This window comes from Lissotriton helveticus, chromosome 7, assembly GCF_964261635.1.
Source record: "Lissotriton helveticus chromosome 7, aLisHel1.1, whole genome shotgun sequence".
Lineage (NCBI taxonomy): Eukaryota > Metazoa > Chordata > Amphibia > Caudata > Salamandridae > Lissotriton > Lissotriton helveticus.
The window spans coordinates 1208084700-1208109476 of record NC_136068.1 but is presented as its reverse complement, the minus strand read 5'-3'; the positions used below and the strand labels follow the sequence as shown (position 1 = coordinate 1208109476).

Sequence of the window (24777 nt, the reverse complement as noted above, 5' to 3'; positions counted from 1 at the left end):
TATAAATTGATAACATATAGAATTTAAGGGTAAGACTTCTGTTTTTGATAGATTGAGTTTGTAACCAGAAATACTGGAGTATAATCGAACTTCATTCATAAAATGTGGAAGAGATTCAACAGGGTTAGACATATAAATCAGTATATCATCTGCATAGGCCGATATTTTAGTTTCAACAGAGTTAAGTTTGAAACCAGTGATCTAAGTATTAATACGAATACGCTCTAAGAATGGTTCAAGGCAAAATATATATAATAAAGGGGAAAGAGGACATCCCTGCCTAGTGCCTCAGGATAGAGAATTTTTTTTGAGAAATGATTATTAACAAAAATACTGGCTCGAGGACAGGAGTATAAAAGTTTAATATATGAAGTAAAAGAGGGCCCAAAACCAATCCATTGGAGAGTTTGAAACATGAATTGCCAATTAATACGATCAAATGCCTTTTCAACATCTAAATACAGAGCTGCAAGGGGAGACTTATATGTTTTGCCATATGAAATGATAATGGTAAACATCCGAGCATTATCAGATGCTAATCTGCCTTTCACGAATCCAACTTGATCAGTTTTGATCAAGAGAGGAATGATGGTTTCAAGTCGGGACGCGAGAATTTTGGCAAAAATTTTACAATCATAATAAACGATATAGGACGGTCATTTTTACAGTAAGAATCGTCTTTATCAGGTTTAGATATTATAACAATTAAGGCATCCATGAAAGATCCAGATGCTCTAGCATCAGCAATAAAGGAATTAAAGAGTTGCAGGAGTTTAGGTGCAAAAATGGAATTAAAGGTACTGTAAAACTCTACAGATAAACCGTCAGGTCCTGGTGCCTTAGATTTTTTCAGAGACTAGATAGCATTGGTTACCTCCTGAAAATTAATATCTTTCTCTAATGCGTCAAATTCATCAGGGAGAGATGGCGGGAGGGGAGACCTGAGAAGAAGGTGGTCAAATGTTGATTGGTGGGGAATGTATCATCAGAGTAAAGAGATTGATAATATTCATGAAAGACCTCGGCTATATCCTCATCTGATGATACTAGTTTGTTTGTGGATTCATTAAGAATAGAGCCAATAGTTTTACGTTCGGATTTAATTTTTAAATAATTAGCTAACATCTTACCTGCTTTATTCTGACCCCCATAATATTTAGATTTCTTTTTGAGCAAAATATTACATGCTTCAACTGTTGCTAATTTGGTAAGTTCAGTTTTTGCTTAAATTAAATCATGAAGGGCAGCAGATGAGCGAGAGGTAAAATACGTATGTTCCAAGCCCTTAAGTTTTTATAGTTGATCCTCATACTTCTTCCTGGTGGTCTTCTTTTTCCTCGATACATAGGAATTGGTAAAGGCACGAAAAGCGGCTTTAAAAGCATCCCAGTTATTAGAAACAAAGTAACCAATGGGTTATTGATACTAAAAAATTCATTAATAAAAGTGCTGACTTCATTGATAAAAACCATGTCTGATAATGAAAAAGTATTACGTTTCCATCGGCTAAACTGAGAGGAAGTAAGTGAAAGATCCAAAACAGCATGGACAGGGGCATGATCCGATATAAAAATGGATCCAATTTCAGATTTCTGAATAGAAGGGAGCAAGGATTTACTGACCAAAATATAATCAATCCTAGAACGGGTGTGATGTACATTAGAGAAAAAAGTAAATTCAAGTAAATCAGGATTACAAGTCTTCCAAACATCATACAATGGACGAGAAGCAATGGCCGATTGAAAAGTTTTATGAGATTTATCAGGTTGAAATTTACATTTGGACAATCTATCAGAAAAGGGAGGTCTACAGAGTCTGTCATTCTCTCTGTGCTGGATGAATGCAGAGCCGACGCTAACTCTGCTCAGGCCTTGGTCCTCCTGGATCTTTCGGCCGCCTTTGACACGGTCGATCATACCATTCTGATCGACCGTGTCAAGAGTGCTGGCCTCCGGGGTTCCTCCTTGGCCTGGATCTCCTCATTTCTGGAGAACCGTCAGCAGGCCGTCCAGTTAGCCGGCTTTTCTGCTGCCGCTTGCCCTATCACCTGTGGTGTTCCCCAAGGTTCTTCTCTCTCTCCCCTCCTTTTCAATCTGTATATTTTCCCTCTCATCTTTGCCCTTCAAAAATTGGACGTCACAGTATTCAACTACACTGATGACCTCCAACTCATTTTCAATATTTCTTCTTCTCCTTCTTCTGTCTCAAATTTCCAATCAGTTATGATCTTCATCAGCGACTGGATGAATTCCAACCATCTTAAGCTCAATCCCGACAAGACTGAGCTTGTACTTACTGGTGGTGTCTCCAGTCCCTGGTCCCCCACATTCTGGCCCCTTTCTCTTGGTCCCCCTCCCTCTCCTTCAGCCTCTGTCAAAAGCCTTGGCATTAGAGTCAGCAGTGACCTCTCCATGCACAACCAAGTCAGTGCGGTGGTCTCATCTTGTTTTCTTAACTTACGTATTATACGTAAAATTTCCCTTTTTTCCAATGAAGCACTTAAACTAATCTTGCTAGCCATGGTTATATCACGTCTGGATTACGAAAATGCTCGGTACGTCGGAATTCCGGGGTACGAACTTCGCCGTCTCCAGCTAATCCAAAACCAGGCTGCAAGGCTGGTTTATAAACTTCCCAAACACTACCACATCACCCCGCTCCTAAAAGCTTTCCACTGGTTACCTCTTACTGAACGTTCCTTTTTTAAACTTGGCTGTCTGATTTTCAAGGCTTTAGCCGGCTCAGCCCCTGCTTTTGTATCCGCCAAACTCAAGCCTTACGTCCCCACCCGTGTCCACCTCTTGTGCATCCCCCGTTGTAGAAGGAAGAAACATGGCGGCATGAGTTTCTCCTTCTTGGCCCCCTCTTTTTAGAATTCTCTGTCCCTCAGCATTAGAATCCCAGCTCTCTACATGGATATCCGCAGGGCTCTGAAGACCTGGCTTTTCTTGCAAGCTTTTGCTGAGTAGACAACTCTCCACTCACTCCCCTCCTCAGCACCAAGAAACCGCTTGGTCTACGAGCGCTCTATAAGTTTTTTAACTTTAACTTTAACCATTGATTGAAGTCACCAGCAACAATAATATTAGGGCAATCAATTGAGGAAAGAGGAATTTTAATATCAGTCCAAAATTTGGGGTCTGTCTTGACAGGACCATAAATATTTAATAAAACTAATGTTTTATTTTGTACCACAATCTTTGCCATTACCCAACGTCCATCGTCTTCATTCTGAGTGGATACAATTTGAACTGCTAAAGCTTTATGAAACAATATAGCAACACCTGCCTTTTTGTTGGATGCAGGAGAAAAAACAACTTGACCTACCCACTGCCTTTTCAACTTAAGAGACTCCACATCAGTACAATGAGTTTCCTGAAGAAAAGAAATCTGAACATTAAGTTTTGATGAATGAGACAGTACCTTTTGCCTTTTGACTGGATTCCCAAGACCACGGACGTTCCACGTGACAAAGTTACACATAATGGAGGGATGGGAGGGAAGAATATATTTGGAGCTGATACACTTCAAGGGTATTACTACAAAAAAAACACACCACAAGAAAAAATTACATAGGGAAAATACTACAGAATAACTCACATTACCAAGGTACATAAATAATAAATAAATAACAAAGAACAACGGAGAACAAATAGAGATAATTTGAACAGAAAAGCATTTAGAAAAGGATAGAACAGAAGACGAAAAATAAAGATAAAGATATAGAATACGGAGAAAGAAGCGAACAAACAGATCAAAGCAGAACAGCCAGATCTGAAAGAAGAAGAAAAAAACTATGAAGAGGGAGCATAGTGATGCAAGGCAAAGCGGATCTCATAAAAATGAATAAATGGAAAGAGGAAAACAAGAACCGCAATAAAGGACACAAAATGAAAAAGAGAAATAAGAAAAAAGAAAGACAAAGGAAGAATGTCGAAGGTAATACATGGTAACGATAAGTGAGGAAAGGAAAAAAATAAGTTTATAGAGGGAATCCTGATAAGCTAATTAGAGATAGACAAAGAGAAAATGAAACAGGAGATCAGGTGTTAATGTCCATTTCAGTAGAAGAAAAGGACTGAAGGAAAAGTTTAAGTGTTCCAGGATCATCGAAGGAGCGTGAGCGCCCATCATGGGTAATCTTGCAAAGACAGGGATGAAGTATCCGTATTGAATATTAAGATGTCTCATCTGGGTGCGTAGAGCAAGGAACTCTTTCCGACGAGCATTGGTTGCATTGGAGATGTCTTGCGAGATGAACATGCTATGACCAGACCAGGTGAGATGACGTTTGAGCTGAGCAGCCTTCAGGATATTCATATGCTCAGTAAACTCCAGAAATAGCATAATGATGCCACGTGTTTTCGTGGGATTAGAAGTGAGGCAATCCAAATGATGAGCTCTTTGTATGTTGAGGGGAGAATACGAAGGTGGAAGATTGAGAAGCTCAGGAAGAAATTTCTGGAGAAACAAGACCATATTGGATGCTTCAACATTTTCTGGAAGGCCATATAGGTGTAGGTTGTTTCGACGGTTTTGATTTTCTAAGTCCTCTGTGTGGAGTTTCAGTTTATGAATTTCTTGCTCGAGTGTTGGAATCTTAGTAGAGATATCCTGTAGATCACGAACACGTTGTTCCAAATCCAGTTTGTTGCAGACATAAAAGGCTGAAGGCCCCGCACTTCATCTAAAATGGAGTCCAGAATCGGGTTCTGTGAGGAGTGAATAGGAGATGGGGGGTCATTTTTATGCCTTTTAGGTTTCGTACCCGTGACAGAGGACCTGGCAGAGTGTGAACCGTTGGCCATTGTAATAAAAAGAAAAAGATACCTCAGAAAATGCGTAAAATGCGTTCCTCAGGGAAAATACTGATGATAATAGTCGCCCCAGCTGATGATAGCAAAGTTGAACTCATGCACAAAGAGAGTATTGGTACTGGAAACAACAAGGATAGAATCTATATCCACTCCAGTGAAAAAAATATGAATGGTATATTTTGATAACCCTGTTGTGTTAAAAAAAAATGGAAACATGAGCTCAGCGGCCAATAATGGCGGCTGCCCACACCTCCAACAGGATAATAGACGTCAGAAAAAAATAAATAAAAAAAGAAAACAGGGATAGCCTGTCTGGAGTAGAACTTGAAGCAGTGCAAGCCCAAAGCGTTAACAAACTCAGATGGTCCGAAGATAATTGACAGCCAAAGGCGTTCTTCAACTTGAGCTGTTGTAATAGATTGTCAATAGGAAAATTCCTTAAAAGAGAACAAAGAAGGGCATTTCACAATATGAATATGCGCAAAAACTGGAAATGACATCAAACCACAGCTTAGTTAAAAAAAAAAGAAATCACTGTGAGCCATATAGAGTAGGCATTGAAATTCATGCATACATAGAATAGGGCATAGAGTCAGTGAAACAAATATATAGCTGTATGCAAAAGAAATAGGAAGTCCTTTCCCACGTTGCAAACATAAAAAAAAGCAATATTCACTGCAAACCAGGAACATCCTGTTGAAAAGTGGCCATAAACATGCTACCGGTGAAAGGGGCACAGTAAAGCGATGATAGTAGCAAAACTACCGTTCAGCTGAAGAGATGTGGGCGCGACGGCTCAAAATGGCGGCCGCCCGCGTCTAGATGAGGAGAAACGGAACGGGGTTTACATCCGAAGATTTAGGGCAGAAAAGCGCCTCAAACGGGGTCCAGGCATTCACGCCCTCCGGAGCAGAAGCCCAGTGCTTCGGGAGATGAAGGCAGTGTAGAAGCGGTTCTGAGGAGAGTATGAGTCCCGCTGAAGAGAGGAGCTCAAGCAGGATCCGCCATTTTGCCTCGGCGTCGAAGCCACACCCCCCTGCAGTCCTACTGTTAACTACGTAATGATTGTCAGGAAGCTGCTGTGTTACCCCAAGGAGCATCATATTAGACAAAACCCAGAAACACTACTGCCCAGGATGACCACTCCATATCTCACCATTAGTTTCTCAGTGATGGTGCCTGGAAGCCACAGATGCTCTAGAAGTCCCCAACCCCCCTTATTTTCACACTTACTGTGAAAATACTCTGCCACAGCTCCCACCACTCACACAGCCTTCTCCTGGCTGTATGCTCCTCCAAAGCTATTTCCACAGCTATCTGCAGCTCGGCCCAGGATGATGAAAGCTGTCCATGGATGGGTGGTTCATGTGTGGCTGGGAGCCAGTGTGTGTGTCTCTTTGATGCTACTGATACAAGTTCTGATCTTGTTTGTGAAGAATTGATCAATGGCATTTCACTTGTCGATAGAGTGCGGGACTGGAGGGTATGACAGTGTTTGACTACCTTCAAGAATGCTTTGCCTCTATTCCAACATCTAAAGAACAACAACCCCACTGTCATATTTATATATAATTATTTTTATATGATGTTATATTAAACCATTGTTTGGTTATATATATATTTTTTGATAATGGTGAACTGTGACCATAGGGCCCGTTGTTCTTCAGACGTTGCTTATTACTCTAGTTCCCGGTAGATAACAGGGTTTCCCTTGTGCTTTGAAACTGAGTTGCTTCTATTGTAGGCACCATTGATGATGGTTTGACAAAAGGTAATTTTGTCTGAGATGATAAGGAGCCTGTGTGTGGAGTATATTGTTTGAAGTGTGCTGAAGTTATCAAAGGGTTTGGCTTGTCTCCATTTCTTTTCCTCTCTGTCTGAGGTGATGAGGAGCCTGTGTGTTGTATATGGTGTTTGAAGTTGGCTGAGGTCATCAAAGGGTTTGGTTTGTCGCCATTTCTTTTCCTCTCTGTCTGAGGTGATGATGAGCCTGTGTGTAGAGTATCAATCAATCAATCATGGTATTTGTAAAGCGCGCTACTCACCCGTGAGGGTCTCAAGGCGCTGAGAGGGGGGGGTGTTTCACTACTGCTCCAAGAGCCAGGTCTTGAGGAGTCTTCTGCAGGCGAGTAGGTCTTCGGTCTACCGTCGGTGGGTAGGTAGGGTGTTCCAGGTCTTGACGGCGAAGTAGGAGAAGGATCTGCTGCCGGAGGTTGTTGGTTGGATGGGGGGGACGGCGGCGAGGGCGAGGCTGGCGGAGCGGAGCTGGCGGGTGGGGTTATGGAAGCTGAGTCTGCTGTTCAGGTAGGCTGGTCCGGTGTTGTGGAGTGCTTTGTGTGCGTGGGTGAGAATTTTGAAGGTGATCCTCTTGTCGACGGGGAGCCAGTGTAGGTTTGTCAGGTGGGGGGTGATGTGGCTGCGGCGGGGTATGTTGACGATCAGTCGGGGGGAGGCATTTTGGATGCGCTGTAGTCGTTGTAGGTGTTTGGCTGGGATTCCAGCGTAGAGTGCGTTGCCGTAGTCCAGCCTGCTGCTGATGAGGGCCTGTGTCACCGTTCTTCTTGTTTCGGTCGGGATCCACAAGTAGATCCTGCGAAGCGTGCGGAGGGTGTTGTAGCAGGAGGAGGAGACGGCGTTGACCTGTTTGGACATGTAGAGGGAGGAGTCGAGGATGAATCCTAGATTGCGTGCATGGTTGGTGGGTGTCGGTGCTGTCCCGAGAGTGGTCGGCCACCAGGAGTCGTCCCAGGCCAAGGGGTTGGGTCCGAGGATGAGGACCTCCGTCTTGTCCGAGTTCAGTTTCAGCCGGCTGCTCCTCATCCAGTCGGCGATGGCCTTCATTCCGTTGTGGATGTTGGTTTTGGCGGTGCGTGGGTCCTTGGTGAGGGAGAGGATGAGCTGAGTGTCATCGGCGTAGGAGATGATGTTGAGATTGTGGTGGCGGGCCACTTGTGCGAGGGGGGCCATGTAGATGTTGAACAGCTTTGGGCTGAGGAAGGAGCCCTGGGGGACGCCGCAGATGATGTCGGTGGCCTCGGATCGGAAGGGTGGGAGGCGGACACTCTGTGATCTGCCGGAGAGGAAGGATGTGGTCTAGTCGAGGGCCTTCTCTTGGATACCGGCTTCTTGGATGCGTGTTTTTAGCGTGCGATGGCAGACCGTGTCGAAGGCGGCCGAGAGGTCCAGGAGGATGAGGGCTGATGTTTCGCCATTGTCTAATTGGTGCCAGATGTCGTCTGTGGCGGCGATGAGGGCAGTCTCGGTGCTGTGGTTTCGTCTGAATCCGGATTGGGACGGGTCCAGGATGTTGTTGTCTTCGAGGTGGCGGGTCAGTTGCATGTTGACGATTTTCTCGATGACCTTCGCCGGGAACGGGAGCAGGGAGATGGGCCGGAAGTTCTTGAGGTCCTTGGGGTCCGCCTTGGGCTTCTTGAGGAGGGCGTTGATTTCGGGGTGCTTCCAGCTTTCCCGGAATGGTGCTGTTTTGAAGGAGATGTTGATGACCTTCCATAGTTGGGGGGCGATGGCTGCGTCTGCCTTGGACTAGGAGGTAAGGCGGTTGGCGTTGTTGGTGTTCGGAGGAGGGGTGGAGTCTGGCGTGGTCGGGTCGGTCGTGGTGTTGAAACTGTCGTGGATATCAGCGATCTTGGGGTGGAAGAAGATGACCAGTGAATCGCACAGTTCCTGTGAGGGCGGGATGTCATTGGTGTTGGCGCTGGGGTTGAATAGTCCTTTAACGATGCGGAAGAGCTCTTTGCTGTCATGTGCGTTGTTATCCAGGCGGTCTTTGAAGGAGGACCTCTTGGCTGATCTGATGAGGTGGTGGTGTCTGCAGGTGGCGTCCTTGTGGACTGCGTGGTTGTCTGGTGTACGTTCGGGGAGCCATTTCTTCTCCAGTTTCCGGCATGCGCGCTAGGAGGCGAGGAGCTCATCGGTGAACCAGCTGGCTCTCTTGCCGGCGTGGCTGTTGGAGGGTTTCTTCACTGGGGCGAGGGTGTTGGCACAGGCGTCGATCCACTGTCTGAGGTTGCGGGCTGCGGCGTCTGGGTTGGTTGGGTCGGTGGTTGGGTTCTGGGAGAGGGTGGTGATCAGCTGGTCTTCGGTGACTTTGCTCCAGCCGCTGTGAGGCAGCTGTTGGGTGCGGTGGTGCGTGGTTGTTTTTTTGAACGTGAAGTGAATGAAGCGGTGGTTGGTCCAGTGGGGTTCGGTGGTGTGGTCGAAGGCGACGTGGGTGCTTGTGGAGAAGACGGCGTCCAGTGTGTGGCCGGCAGCGTGGGTGGGTGCAGTGACGAGTTGTCTGAGGCCGAGGTTGGTGAGGTTGCCTATCAGCGTGGTGGAGTTGACGTCGTTGTTGTTCTCGAGGTGGAAGTTCAGGTCCCCGAGGAGGATGTAATCCGTGGAGGCGAGTGCGTGGGTGCTGGCGAGGTCGGCGATGGAGTCGCTGAACTTGGCCCGGGGGGTCTGTAGATGAGCGTTCCTCTGAGGGTGGTGTTAGGGTTGGTGTGGATCCGGAAGTGCAGGTGTTCGGTGGCATTGAGGGTGTCGCTGCGTGGGTGGTGACCTTGAGGGTGGACTTGTGGACAATGGCAATTCCTCCTCCGATGCCGTTGGTGCGGTCCCTGCGGGTGATCTTGTAGCCGTCTGGGATGGCAATGGCGATGTCTGGTGCAGGGGTGTCGTTCCACCACGTCTCGGTCAGGAAGGCTACCTCCGGGGCAGTGGCGTCGAGCAGGTCCCCGGCTCGATGGCGTGTCTGCGTGCGGAGCGGGTGTTGAGGAGTATGCAGCGGAGGTGGTTGGGTCTGGTCCTTGATGGTTTGGTGGTTCTGTCGCATGTGGAGCTGCAGCTGGGGCAGGAAAAGGATCCGTGGGTGCGTTTCGGGGCGGCCTGGTTGCAGCGTTGGTCTCGGCCGGTGTTGAGAGCGTGGAGAGAGTTGGCGTCGTAGCTGAGGCTGGGTATGGTTCGGTGGGGTGCGCGGGGTTCAGGGGTTCTGGCGCAGGGCGCGGTCCAGGCACGGACGGGCACAGACGGGCTTGCCTCTGGCGCGACTCCGGCACGCCAGCGGCGCGGCCGCGCAGCGTCCTGCATTAAGAAGGGGTGGAGGGAGGGAGGAGCAGCTGGGAGGCGGGTGGCGGGAAGCAAATGGGAGAGGAGGGGAGCAGAGCCGCAGGGGACGCAGCGGCGGGAAAGGAATGCAGGGAGTGCGGGGAGCGGGGCGGCGAAGAACTAAAGGCACAGCAAAAGGAAACAGGCAACAAAAACACAGGCAAAAGATATTTAAGCAGCACACAGAAAAACAGGCAACAAATACAGGCAACAGTCACTAAAGCAGTGCACAGAGAAAACAGGCAACAAATACAATACAAATACGGGAAACAGTCACTAAAGCAGCGCACAGAGAAAACAGGCAACAAATACAATACAAATACGGGAAACAGGCAGCAGATCAGACCGAATACTTACCGCCCACCCCTGGGCCACCAGGGATGAGGCGCTGGCGGGAGCCTGCGGGTGGAGGAGGGCATCGAACTCCCAGCAGCAGCGAAGGGCAGCAGACAGAGGACACAGCACCAGCAGGGAACGCTGGGGCGGTGGGGGGAGCGTCCTGGCCTGAGAACAGATCAAGGTTTGCGGTTAGTGTTTAAAGTTAGCTGAGGTCATCAAAGGGTTTGGTTTGTCTCCATTTCTTTTCCTCTCTGTCTGAGGTGATGAGGAGCCTGTTTGTGGAGTATAGTGTTTGGAGTTGGCTGAGGTCATCATAGGGTTTGCTTTGTCTCCATTTCTTTTCCTGTCTGCGTATGATTCAATTGTTCTTATTAACCTTTTGGGTGTCGAGCATTTAGGTTTAGAATAGCAAGTTTTCAATGGGGTGTGAGCATTCACATGTTTAATAAGAGAGGTGTTGTGTACGTTGAGGAACGTATTGTCTGTTGCTAGCTGATGGGTCCTGATTCATTCATCAGGTAGAGAGTCTATGGGGATGTAATTGAATGAAGGAAAATATTGTTTTCTTGTTTAGCTGGCCTTGATTTGATTTTGATCTGGTTTGAAGTAAGTAGTAGCGGATGGTGATGTGGTTGTTACTTTAAGTGGGACCCAAAAGCAAGAAGAGGGAGTCAACACAGCTTCCAGTGTCACATGAACCTTACCATGGGGGAGAGAACACTTGTGTTTACACTTCTCTAATACCTCATTTCAAAACCAACTAGAGGTCAGAAAAAGACTAAAAAACCTATTTAGTTTTATAAAAGGACCCTTACCCAGTAGTACCACCAGTAGCATGCTTCATCCTTTGGTCCTCACCCGATACTCCTAATGTGTATAGGTGGGCTTACTGCTGTTGATTAGCAGTGCCCTTATTAGGGATAAAAAGTTAAAATTGCCAGCAGGTTTTCCAAATTAGTTTAGTATATTACTTTTATTCTGGATACCTTTGGCAAGATTAAAGCTGTATGGAATGGTGAAAGCCTGATGTGGTAGGTGAATAAGGTGAACACATTCAGTTAGGGTATTTGGTGAGAAGGACCTGTGGATGGCAGTGTTTATCTCTTCTGTTTTATTTGTGTGGTCTGTGTTGGATGTTGTAACCTGCAGTGATGAGGACATATAGGATAGATATGGGGTTGGGTATGAAGAGTGGACACATAAGGCTTTGTGTGATGATGTCTGATGTCAAGTGCATGGAGGACTGCAGCGTGTGCATTATTGAGTCAGAATTGGACTGTTTGTTTTGTTGGTGGTGTGCACGTGTTAGTGCAGGCATTAAGTTGGAACACTTATCTTCATCTGATCTTATGTGCAGAAACCAGGCAAGGGGATGCCTTGAATATTACTCACTTAACAGGGGAGCATTAATTGCTTGTTGGTTTCTTCTGGTGGGCATGTTCTATGACATTGTGGATGCAAGAGTTGCTTGGGTTCGACAAAGAGTTCATCTGTCTCAGATTGGTTGTTTCAAGGGCTAATTTTTATGGGATTGTTGTCATGACTTCTGATTGCCTGCAGGTCTCTCCCATCCACCAGGATGCATAGACTTGCTACTGTTTGATCATGTTAATACTGCCCTTCCTGTCCGGGTGAGTCCCAGACGGTCAGAGTCCCACTCTTAAGGGTTGATAGGAGTTTCCTTCCACCCATGCATATAGCGTTGATAACAAAAGGTAATAATACACTCAGTTAACCCCTTCGACGCTCATGACGAGCTGGGCTCGTCATGAGGTAGCCTCCTCGCACGCTCATGACGAGCCCAGCTCGTCATGTAAAGTGCGGTTTTAAAAAACTCAGCACAGGAGCGGAATTTCGCTAGCGCGCATGCGGTTAAAGATAGCAGGTGATCAACAAGGCAGACTGATGAGTGGTTTCCTTTACTCTGTAGCATTATGGGTATCACTCAACATCAAGACGGGCTATTACTATCCTATGCTCAAACTGGAATCCAGATTTGAAATGATATTGGACTTGATATTTTTGGACACGGTCCTACCATTGTGAAGTTACCTCATGCTGACTCACAATAATCAGTGGATGAATGGCTTTGTGAAAATAATTCCCCAAACTAGTCAGGTTTATAATGGCTTTCTAAGGAACAACATCGTAAACACGTTTCTTAAATGTAATAAATTATAACTCTATGATAGGGACAACCTAGTGATCAGAGAAACCAGGTGATCAGTGTGAAATTTAGGGTGTCAAGTATTGCCATGCTAATGTGAAGTAAAGCGCCACCTTGTGAAAATGGTCATTAAATAGGTCAGCTTTGGACGTAGAAGTCGGATCCTGGTTCTCAACCCTTATGAGGTAATCAGGTTTGAAATCCTCTAGCTGTGATTTACTGAGAAGGTTTGCACACTTATCTATTGTCCTTCTAAGATCTTAGCCAGATGGAAGTTCTAAAATGGATCAAAGAAAGGGAACAGGACTCAGTGGCCTTCTCTAAGTTCCAGACATCGGCTAACTTGCAAAGACCATTTTAGAAGAGGTGCATATCTAGGGCATTCTATGATAGGAACCAGGAATTATTGTAAACATTTGACAAACGGCATCCTTTAGGTAAGATCATATGGTAAAAGGGGCATTGTTTTTAGGAGACTTTATTTGGCACTCTGGGTAGCAACCAAGTGCTGTTAGAGGGGTGGGAGTGGAGGTGTGGGACTGCTCCATATTTATATTCAGTGCTTGTGAACATGTGTACATGTGCGGACTTATCTGAGATGTGACGGCCATGTGAAGGCTAGGGCCTGGTCTGACAGAGCCTAGCAATATCAAGGCGCTGTTGCTTTTTCTGCAGCTGCAGCTGCAGTCTTGTTTATGACTCAGTCAGATGTGTCACGATGGTGGTCTTGTCCATGGTCAAGCTTCGGCAGCATGGGGAACAATTGATTCCTCATCCCTCACAGTGGTGGTACACAGGGGCTTTACTGCTACTGGACACCTGGATGGCTGCTGGATTGGCGTTAGCAAAATTAGGGGAGAAAGTAACTGATTTGTGGCGATAGGGGCGGGGCAACAGCACAAGTTATGGGGCCTGGAATTGGCTCCCAGAACAGTAAGTCCTCTGTGGCGATGGGGGCAGGGCATCCTCAATCAAAAGAGGGAGGAGTGGGGAAGCATCCCTTTAAACAGGAAGAAACATAGGGCGATTGCTACAAAGGGAACTGTAGTAATATATAATGAACGTGAATGGAAATCAAACATTAATAGTGATAACGCAACCTACTTGAGAATTTTGAGAGTTTTTTACAATGCATATCCACAGTGTCTCTTATGTTGGTTTTTAGCCTCATCTGGGAAAAGAAACCTAGATCTTCTGTGATCTACCAGAGCCATGGTCTTCTATGAGCTGCCCCTCATCAAGGTGTACAGAACTTCAAAACGCTCTGGGTTTAAGGGCAATTTATAGAATGGCTGAAGAATAACAAAATATTCCAAAGTGGTATTTGGCTAGGTAACATCACCATTCCCACTGACAGCCTTGGTTCACAGAGGATATAAGCTGTCCAAAATGGAGCATCCTTTAAGACGTATTGAAACCTAACATGATATTTAGTACTTCTGAAATACGAATTTGTATTTGATTGTATGGCCCTAGCCAAACCAAACTTATTTGGTAAAAGTCACTCATCCTCTGAAGGCAGAGTTTTATCAGAGCCAGCTCCTCAATGAGTTATGGTGGTTCTAAATTTCCTTGGAAATTGTTTTACCATAATATTCCGAGGGAGCATGCGGTTTAGGAAACAACAAGGATTCCCATCTTGATATCTGAAAAGGAATTATCAAAGATCTTTATAAAGTTCTTTTTGAACTTCCTAGCGTTCATCAGGCTGTGAACTCCAACACTGTTTTATTCATGTGGCCTCTCCTGTGTTCAGTGAAAGGTAAGAATTCCCAGTACAGGCTATATGTGTGTCATACTGAGATTTGGTGGAAGGAAAATGTACGGGGCATATTTACAAGAAAATGACGCAGTGTGGTGCTGCAGGCCATCTTACCTCACCGAGCTGCATCATTAGGAAAGTGCAGGGATGCGCCATATTCACAGCAATACGACGCAACCATGTGCTTTTCTCTGCGCTGGTGCGCAATTGGCTGTCTAGCACCAACGCAAGCACCCTTGCACCAGAGTACAAGGGTGCCTGCATTGCAGGGATTATTGTTTTTGTGCACGAAGGGAGACTGTCCTGCATAAAAACAATCACTAATGATGTTTTCCTCCTGTAGCGCACATAGTGCAAATAGTGAGGAGAAATAAAGGTATTTTTCCTCGGTATGCCACTTTAACGCCTCCCTTGGGTGGGCGTTAGAATCTGGAGCATTCCCAGGTTTATGGAACCTTGTATATCTGGGAATGCGTCAGAATCCATGGGTGTTGTGCGGGAACACCTACAGCAACACCCATGGAATGCACCTTTTGCGCAGAGTAATTGTGAAAGGGGGTCATGTTTACAAGGCCTTGAAAAGCCATGCGTGGACTTGTAAATATGGGCCTGAACAGTGCGCCTCTGGAGCATTAAACAAAGTGATGCTCCGGTGGCGCTAGGGGCTCATAAATATGCCCCTAGGTTTCATATAATGTAGGTGTAGCAGCACATGAAATTTGGCAATTCGAAGCCTGGGATGACACTGTCATCCCAGACACATCACAGATTCACAAATTGGAAAATGTAATCTGAAATCAAATGACTAGAGTATTTATCTAAGGAGAAAAGGAATTTAACAGCTTGAGAACTTTGGCACTTCACTGTTTGGTTACTGATACTCCACACATACAGGTATGCACGGGAAATATTAAAAGTTAGAAGAGTTTTGTGACCTCGTGGGTTTACGTCTTAATTACAGTACATGTCCCACCTAGCAAGACGGACATATGTCCAACAGATGTAAGAAAACCAGTGAAGGTCCTGTGCCAGGATAATTTTCCCCACTCTGGGACTGCTCCCTCTCATGGCCCCTTACATGGATGGCAATGCTCCTTAATTCCAGGGGTAGCAAAGTGATATCACACAGTTTGACTTCAGTGAGATCAATGGTTTGCCATGTTGTGCTACCCATAGCCCCTCAAATAGCCTCTAATTTGCAGTTGAGTGTATAGGGAGCAGAGAAAAGTGTGGAAACAATTTGACCTAAACAGTATTCCTAAATCCTTTTTTAACTTGTGCTCTGTTCCTGCCACAGCCATCATCACTCTTGATACCAGGGGCAGCAGGAGCAGCACCACTCCACCTCAATGCAAGTCACTTGCAGGAGCTTTGGCCACTGGGAACAGATGATTGACATCCACGCTTCCTCCATCAACACTTAGTGTAATTCAGGTACCAGTGCAGCTTATCTTGTGATATCTTCAAATTAAACAACCATTGGCAAAACCAATAGTCCTGGCTTTGGTGTTATAATGCTGGCAAACATGGGCATGCACAAATGCTGTGTGCATGCATTGGCACCTTAACCCCTTAAGTGCTGCCGTCGGCCAACGGTCGTCACGGGCACTACCTCCCCAGTGCTGCGTGCGACCGCTGGACGTCCAGTTCAGCACCGGATAATGGACAGCGCAGCACTGGGGAGGTTTGTTTACTAGCTCCCAAGTGGTTAAAGACAGCCCTATTGACATTGTGCAAGCTAGGGGTTCCAAGAATGAACAGCACAAGACTACAGTAACAAAGACTATTACTTGGTGTCTCTAGAATGAACACCATAAGCTTGCAGGATCACAGACTGGTAAAAGGTGTCCTGAAATTAAGAAAAACAGCAGATAGAATTTAGTGAAATTAAACTGCCAAATAACTAACCGTGATATAGTTTCAATAATATTTAAGAAATGCGGCATTACTTAAATTAGCAAAACTCTATTTTTTCTACAAAAGTACAGGCAATACCACAGTGGCACATCCAACCTTTAACACAGGAATAGAAATACAGTAGCACTTACAATGCGCTACACTGATTAAGGATTTCAATTACAGATGCAACCAGTGATGTAGAAGAAGGTGCACAATGGCACATACAACCTGTGAAAATAAACCAACCTACCTGACCTGGGGATGAAGCGAGAATCTGAGCGCAGTAATGACACAACTTATCAAGAAAGGTTTACAAATTCTGTGTAATATTTAATAGGTTTCATGTTTAAGAAAATCAGTTTGTTTTATGTAGTGTTTTTCACACAAAATATATGCAACTCATTACTCATAATGAAAGCTATTTACATACTTAATGTCCATATCATATTTATCAGAGTTTCTATACAATGCAGAATGGGTTGCTTTTAGAGGGCAAAGCCTTTTCAAGATGATTTCTGCATTCACCAAATAGATCCCTCAAACTGCTGAAAACAATGCTACTTATGCATTGCAATAAAGCACTTTCTTGGAGGTGGCATGGTAAACCAAATAGCCAAAAGCATAAGGTAAAAAATGTTTAGTTCTCTGCAACCCTTTGTATGTATGTATGTAAAAGAGTAGTAACATAAGCTCTGTCGGACAGCTGTGCTGTCAACCCAGACCTAAAAATACATGGTCATGTTTTATGTACTTAGGATTTATTCACCACAATGTTCACCACATTTGTTTGGTCACACTTATTTAGGGGACGATTGCTCAACTACCATGCACTCAATGAAGGGATCCTGGAAATGGATGCAGCTAGAATCCACTCGAATTGGAAATTAAAAAGTAGTAAACAGCCAGATTATGAAAATGCTGTAACCATGCCAGGGATGCAAGTCAAGCATAAAGACCTGGCTTGACTGTAGTGGAAGAGTTATTGAACCAAGCAGAATTACCTACAAATACACCAGTGGAGTTCATCATGGCGTGTATCACCATCGCCTTGAGAAACAATGTTTTTCAATACAAGACCACGACGTACCATCAGGTACAAGGTACCTCTATGGGCAGCACATTCGCGCCGAGTCTGGCGGGTCTGTACATGTCGCACTTTGAATCCTCCCACATTTTCACAGATACAAACCCCTACCTTGAGAATCTCGTCACATGTAAGAGATACATCGACGATGTCATTATCCTATGGAATGGCACAGAGGATTCCTGTGGAAAGTTCCATGGGCCTTATTTATGAAGGCCTTGCGCCGCCGGTGCGCCACTTTTAAAATGGGAAAAAGTGACACAACGGCGGCGCAAGGCCTTCATAAATAAGGCCCCATGAATGGGTCAACCAGCTCAATCCCCATCTCCACTTCACCATGACGAATTCTAAGACAAAGATCCCTTTCCTGGACCTGCTTATCTCCCTCAAGGACGGACAACTCCATACAAAAACATTTTAAAAACCAACGGACCGCAACAGTTTGTTGAGCTTTAAGAGCTACCACCCGAAGGCACTCCGGGAAAATCTACCCTACGGCCAGTTCCTCCGGATAAGGCGCAACTGTAGTGAACTGAGAGACTACGATGAACAAGCTGAATGTCTTTGTAAGAACCTACAGAAAAGAGCGTACCCGACAGATGTCATCCACAAGGCGAGAAAACGCGCCAGAAATAACCATTGCCAAGGCCTACTGGAAACTAAACCTCATCAGACTAATGAAGCGATCACATGTGTTACTACTTATACCCCTCAATCCAACCAGATAAAAGGGATAATCAAATGGAATTGGAAGATCCTTAATACAGAAAACCTAGAAATACAGCAACCTCGTTTCGCTTTCAAGCGCACCAGCAATCTGCGAGACCAGTTGATCCACACCCGTCCACAACTCAAGAAGACACCAAGTGGCAACACTCTTTGGAATCTCCCTCCGGTTTGTGGCCACTACCCCTGTGGGTCATGCACAGCCTGTCCAACAACCAAGCACACGAAAACTATCCAAGTTGGGAACTTTCGATGGACGCAAAAGTGTCATACTAATTGTAATACAAAAAATTGCGTCTATCTCATCACCTGCCCCTGCCAGATGAGGTATATGGGAATGACGACAAGAGCAGTAAAGACGAGGATGAGTGATCACAGGAGCACCATACGCAGGGGCCGAACATCAACAAAAATGACAAACCACTTCATTGAGCTAGGACACCCTAGTGATGAAATGGAATGGGCAATTCTAGAGGCAAACCCACAATGGAATGGGACCATACTTCTGAGGCGCGAACAACGCTGGGTCCATCGACTCAACACCAATATCTATGGCCTGAATGATGATATACCGTGGGTAGAACTCTAACACCCACTGTTTTGCTATGAACACAGAAGTGAAAACCTTTAATGCTTTCCCCTACTAGAGGAACACTTTGTGTACCACAACATCTACTCAAAACCCATATCCATGACCAGAATAATGATATATCGAGGGTAGAACTGTAACACCCACTGTTTCACAAAAACACCAAAGTGATAACCTTTAACGGTTCCCCTACAAGAGGAACACGCTGTCTACCATAACACCTACTAAGGGCACTACATTATCCCCATACAGTAATCCCTACAAGCCCATCTGACACCAACATATCAGTGAAGGGTACTCATAGATGTAATGTGTCCTCTGTCGACTCTAGGAGATCCTACTTTTATGTAACACACGTCATCTCTTGCAGACACCTACATACACGACCGGATGAAAAAAACTGGGCCCTTTTCTGCATACCCAGACGTTAGGAGACACATTGGTCTCTCGCTACTGTAGGGACTCTCTAATATCATGTGCCATCCTTATGTACATACTAGGATCAGTAGGATGCATGAGCGCTAGTTCTGACACATCAGGGCCAGGCAGAGACAAGGAACTTGCCTGGCTGCAACAGGGACTTCGAACGCATGCGCACACGATACTAGTACACAGGCGCAAGGCTGAGACACTGATACCCGAAGCAGGCACCACTCGAACAGGCCATGACTCGGCATTCCGGAAATGGATGGGTATTGTGCGCCCCTCTCCCCAGGCCGATTTCAGCCCTAGGGAGCCGTTCCCCTGTGCCTGCCTTTATTTTATTTGTAATCTGAAGGGGATGGGGAGCCGTGCGGCCCCATCCATGGGTATATTTCTGCCCTGGGGATACTATCCCCACAGCCCATCACAAACAAATGGGTAAGGAGGGCCATGCTGCCCCCTTCCTCAGGACTATTTTGACCCCATGGACCCCATCCTTGGGTATCACGGGCGTAACCTCAAGGTCCCCTCTGTCCCTGCCGGCTCCCCACCTCCTGTGGGAGCTGGCATTGCTATTACACACAGAGAGCTGCTGCAAATGCAACTCCCTGTGTGCAAGAGCAAACGTTTAATCTCTTTCTCTGCCAACATGTCTGAGGGAAGGGAAAGAAATGAAACCCCTGCTTCCAGTGGGTGGGAACACTTTGACAGCTCATGTCCGCTGGACCCTTAGTGCTTGCTTTTGCTTGGCGGGAACTGTCAGCATCCGCCAACCAAAAGCAAACAGCTATGTCCCAGGTTGGGCACACCAGGACATAGCAGGAGCCGGCCGTGGGGGTTTCTGTCCCCAGGGCCAAGTATGGCTCCAGGATGGGGGCCACGTCCTCTTCTCCTTTCTTTTTCATGGGCTGCCCGAGGAAGTGGTAATCCCTGTGGCCCTATGTGGCCATGAGGAGAGCCGTGCAGCTGCTTTTCCAGTCTTGGGCCCGGGGAGGTGTTGGTCCCAGTATCCGGGGGGGGGGCAGCTGTTCTTGGACACCTTTCCTCGTTCGATTCGTGAACTTTTATCCTGTATTCGATCCTACTGCACTGACATGAACTTTTATGAACGCTTTGCCTTTTCCATAAAGATGGCGGCTCGAGTGAAGAAGACTCTTATGAAAGATCGTACTGGCCAGGGCTGAACTTGATCGCTTAGATCTGATATAATAGCTTTATGCAATGCCGGGGTTGTGCCTATACTGTGACGGGAGTTTGGTGGTTATTGACTATACTCCCCCGACTGGTTTGTATAGTTTGCTGAATGTTGACTTTATCACGTCTCGGGGTGGTCGCTGTTGGCGGGGGGTACGGGAGACCGGGAGTGTTTTTGCTTTCTCCTCCTCCACTTTCTCTCTTTTTCCCTTCTTTTAGGGTAGTCCTTGGGCGACAGGCACGCTGCTAGTGGGGTTAGGCCGTAGCCATTACAGGGGTGCTGGGTGGGGGGTTAGGGGAGGGTTTTTTATTTTGCCTTTGTTTTGTTCTATGGCCCTTTTGTCTTCCTTTTTCCTTTCTACGAGAGGTGGGCTGTTTATTCTTCACGGATCCTTTATTGTCCGGGTGTCTACACTGGCTCTACTTATCCTCTATCATTGAGGGCGGGGTCAGGCGGGTGGGATTGTTTTGGATCGTATAATAGACTGTTTATTTCTCTTTTCTAATGTGCGTAATCGCGATAGGCCATGTGTTCCTTACGATGGTTGTTGTATGTTTATTTCCCCCGCCTGTCCCTGTTCTGCATTTTACCGTTAGACACCTGATATCTGTAATGCCAACTCTTGTCTTACTGTTAAAATAAAAAATATATATATATAAAAAAAAAAGTCCCCAAAATCTGGAACACCCCAGGGCTCAATTGAAAACAAGCGCAGGAGTCCATGCTTGTTTTTTTTTTGCCGTGGCTCCTTTGCATTTCGCCGGCATTTTTTTAATGCTTTTTTGCCCTGATGGGGACCCTCTGGGACTCCATGACCAGAGCTAAGGGGTCAAGGTATTCCTACCCTGCCCTCTTTTCTTTTCCCAAAACGTTTTTTGTGGGAATCGTCAGAAGCAGAGTCCCAAGAATGGCTGCCAACACTTCCTGGTTGAAGGGCTGACAGCCAATCACATTTCAGCATGGGGACTGTCAGATTCTCAGAGATCTGCATCCCAATTTTAATAAGTCAAAAACTACTGAAGAGATTTACACGAAATAACAAAAAGTGTTTGTGGATAGTAAAAAGATTTAGGAAATGTCTCAATCCACTCTAATAGTAGAAATACATATTGAGTGCTTGTTATTGAGAGGAAGTGTGTAAGCCATAAGTACTGTAATGAGTAGAAGGTTATTCTTATTTAATGAAAAATGTATGATCTCGTGAGACTCTTATGGGATTGTGAAAATTATGAAGGAATATGTGATCTCTGAATACACTCTGGTATGCACACTTGTTACTGTAGGAAGTAGTCTTACTTAAGATCGTGTTGATCAGAGTCTACTATTTACGCCCATTTGTTTGGGAAGAGTTGTGAGTAGAGTTAAGCCTCTTCCCACACACACCCTATCATGCACACCCATCATCTGAGAGAGAGTTCTGGCAAGAGAGGTCTGTTGCTCCCCATACACCCTACTATGGATACCTGTCTGAGAGAGATCTGAAAGGAGTGGCCAATCCATCCACACACCCTACTACACACACCCGTCATCTGAGAGAGAGGGCTGAAAGAAGAGGCCATCTACGCACCCCACTATGCAGACCAGTTATCTGAGCAAGAGGTCTGAAAGGAGAGGCAAGTCGATCCACACACTCTACTACGTACACCAGTCATCTGAGATAGAGTTCTGAAAGGAACGGTCAGTCCATTCACACACTCTACTAATAACACCTGTCATCTAAGAGAGAGGTCTTACAAGAGAGGGCAGTCCTTCTTTACACACTACTATGCACACTTGTCACCTGAGAGAAGGGTCTGAAGAGAGAAGGCAGTCCATCCAGACACCTTACTATGCACACCCATCATCTGAAAGAGAGGTCTGACAGCAGAGGGCAGTCCTTCCACACACCCTACTATGCACACCCGTAATCTGAAAGAGATGTCTGAGAGAATAATCTGAGAGAGAGGCCAGTCCATTCACACACCCAACTGTGCACATCCATCATCTGAGAGAGAGGTCTGACAGGAGAGGGTTGTCACTCCCTATACACCCCACTGCGCATACCCGTCTTCTGAGAGAGAGGTCTGAACGGAGAGGTCTGTTACTCCCTACACACTAGTAAGCACACCCGTCATCTGAGAGAGAAATCTGATAGGAAAGTCCAGTCCCTTCCCACTCAGAACTTCTCATAACCGTCATCTGAGAGTGAGGTCTGAAAAAAGAAGCCAGTCCCTCTCCACACCCCACCATGCACACCTGTCATCTGAGAGAGAGGTCAGGAAGGAGAGACCTGTCATTCCCCATGCACACCTGTCATCTGAGCAAGAGGTCTGAAAGGAGATGCTTGTCACTTCCCACACCCCACCACGCATACCCATCTGAGAGAGAGGTCTGAGAGGAGAGGCATGTTACTCCCCACACACTACTATGCATGCCCATCATCTGAGAGAGAAGTCTGGTTGGAGAGGCCAGCTCCTCACCACTCATTGCTGCACATAGCCATCATCTGAGAGAGAGCTGTGAAAGGAGAGGTCAGTCTATGAACACACCCTACTATGCATACCAGTCATCTGAGAGAGATATCTGAAAGGGGAGGCCAGTATATTCACATAGCCTACTACGCACACCCGTCATTTGAGAGAGAGGTCTAATAGAAGAAGCCAGTCTCTCCGTACTCGCTACTACGCACAGCATTATCTGACAGAAAGGTCTGAAAGGAGAGGCCAGTTCATGCACACATCCTACTACACTCACCCATCATGTGACAGAGAGGTCTGAAAGGAGAAGCTTGTCACTCCCCACACACTACTACATACAGCTGCCATCTGGGACAGAGGTCTGAAAGGAGAGGCCAGTTCATCCACAAAGCCTATTAAGCACATCCATCATCAGACAGAGAGGACTGAAATGAGAGGTCTGTTATTCCTCACATCCTATGACATGCATCCATCATTTGAGGGAGAGGTCTGAAAGGAGAGAGCAGTCGTTCTCATGCACCCTAGTGTGGACACCCATTATCCAAGAGAGGGTTACCAGTGGAGAGGCTAATCATGTCCATTTATTAATATTTGCTTAGAAATCTGTTGCGACTCTGAGAGAGTGTCGCAAGAGTAGCTTGCAAGCTTGAGGGAGTTAAGCTTGCTGCATGGGGCTCATTTGTTCCCGCAAGCATCTCGCGAGACCCACATGGAAAATGACTGGACATGCCATAAGGTGATTTACGATCCCACAAGAGTCTCACAAGAATGTATGGGGAGAATTTGAAAAAAGGACCAAGGTTCAAACAATAGATAACATGATTATTACATGGTTGAAGAAATGCTGTGATGTGATTGGGTGCAGAACCAGAGATAGCTCAGATTGTCCTTGGTGGTTTGCAGGAGAAGGAAGTCTCTTTGAGTTGTGCTCAGCAGATGTGATATCATTTGGAACTGAAAGAGACTGGTGTCTTCAGCTGCTTTTAAGAAAAAGCTCCAAGTTAAGGTATTTATTTAATAGTATAGTTTATGAGGTTTGCTGAGAAATGTCAGTAAGTACGCTAATGTTGGTATCCTACACAAGATTTACTGAGTGCTGTTTGTAGAAGTGTAGATTTCTCTATATAGTTCTTGAAAGGTAGACATTAGAATGTAGAGAGATATCAGCAATTATTGCAGGTTGTGTTACAAAAATGAAATATTCAAACTATATGTACTTGTAAGTAAAAGAAACAGTGTTTCGCAAACTATAAAAAAGCCTTAAAACAAAGAATGTGGAATTTGTTAATACAAGCCCAAATGTTTTATGAACCTCACTGTACATATTCTGTAGCCCTATGAGGTGAGTGTTTGAGTGGCGGTATTGCTATTGTGATATTATTTCTACAGCAAAACGTGCTCAGCGTTAGCAAAGGTGTCTTAAGAGGAATGTATTACTGTATAAGCTTTTGTTAAATCAGATTTGCTGGCATGTTATAATTTATTTGTGAAAAAATGCAGTGGGTGAGGGTGTAGAATTTTTAGTGGTGCACTAGATATAAATATGTGATTGTGGGTGAGAGGTGTAGAAAAGTTTACAGAATATAGTGAAGAATGACTTATAATTTAGTGGCTATTATGTAACTTTTAATTTTTTTGTTATTTTCTCTTTTTGTAGGAGAAAATGGAAAACAGGAATTATGAACTATAAAACTACCATATGAGAAAATATATGGAAGAGAAAAAGAAGTCTTGTTCAAAGGAAACAGGAAATAATACGTTGGTGAAAAGTGAAGAAAAAACTATTAATTGGATATTGCATGGGGGACATTTGTGATCTTGCTAAAGCTTGTCTTGTTTAGGTATACTTGTCTCTGAGGAAATAATTATCTTCTTACACAAGTAGCAAAAATAGCCTTGTTAAGACAATCAGGATTATTGTGTTGTTCAGCAAAAAACACCTGATGAGTCACAGCGCAATTGGGTTGAAAGGAGGTGGAACCACCTGAACAGTTCTCCAGTTTAGCAGCACAAGCTAACTCTCCTGAGCTATCCTTTGTGAATTGCTTTTTAGGTCTTGCACCTGGCGATTACAGCGCAAAAGCGGTGTCTCGCCTGTGAGACCTAGGATATGGGCACACGCAGCATGCCGGAATCGGATCAGGTCGCGCGCGTGAACACGCGCTCCGATTCCGGCATGCTGTTCACAGTCACAATGGATCAGGACGCACGCAC

At 45.6% G+C, this 24777-nt stretch overlaps 1 long non-coding RNA gene across 1 annotated transcript in view; it reads right to left on the bottom strand.

Annotated features, from left to right (window-relative positions):
• Positions 1 to 3429: 3429 nt before the first annotated feature.
• The window catches only part of LOC144770123 (uncharacterized), a 259865-nt gene continuing 238517 nt past the window's right edge, over positions 3430 to 24777 (bottom strand). Inside the window, exon 3 of the long non-coding RNA XR_013598805.1 lies at positions 3430 to 3539. This is a non-coding gene — a long non-coding RNA (uncharacterized LOC144770123). The remainder of the gene's footprint in view (positions 3540 to 24777) is intronic.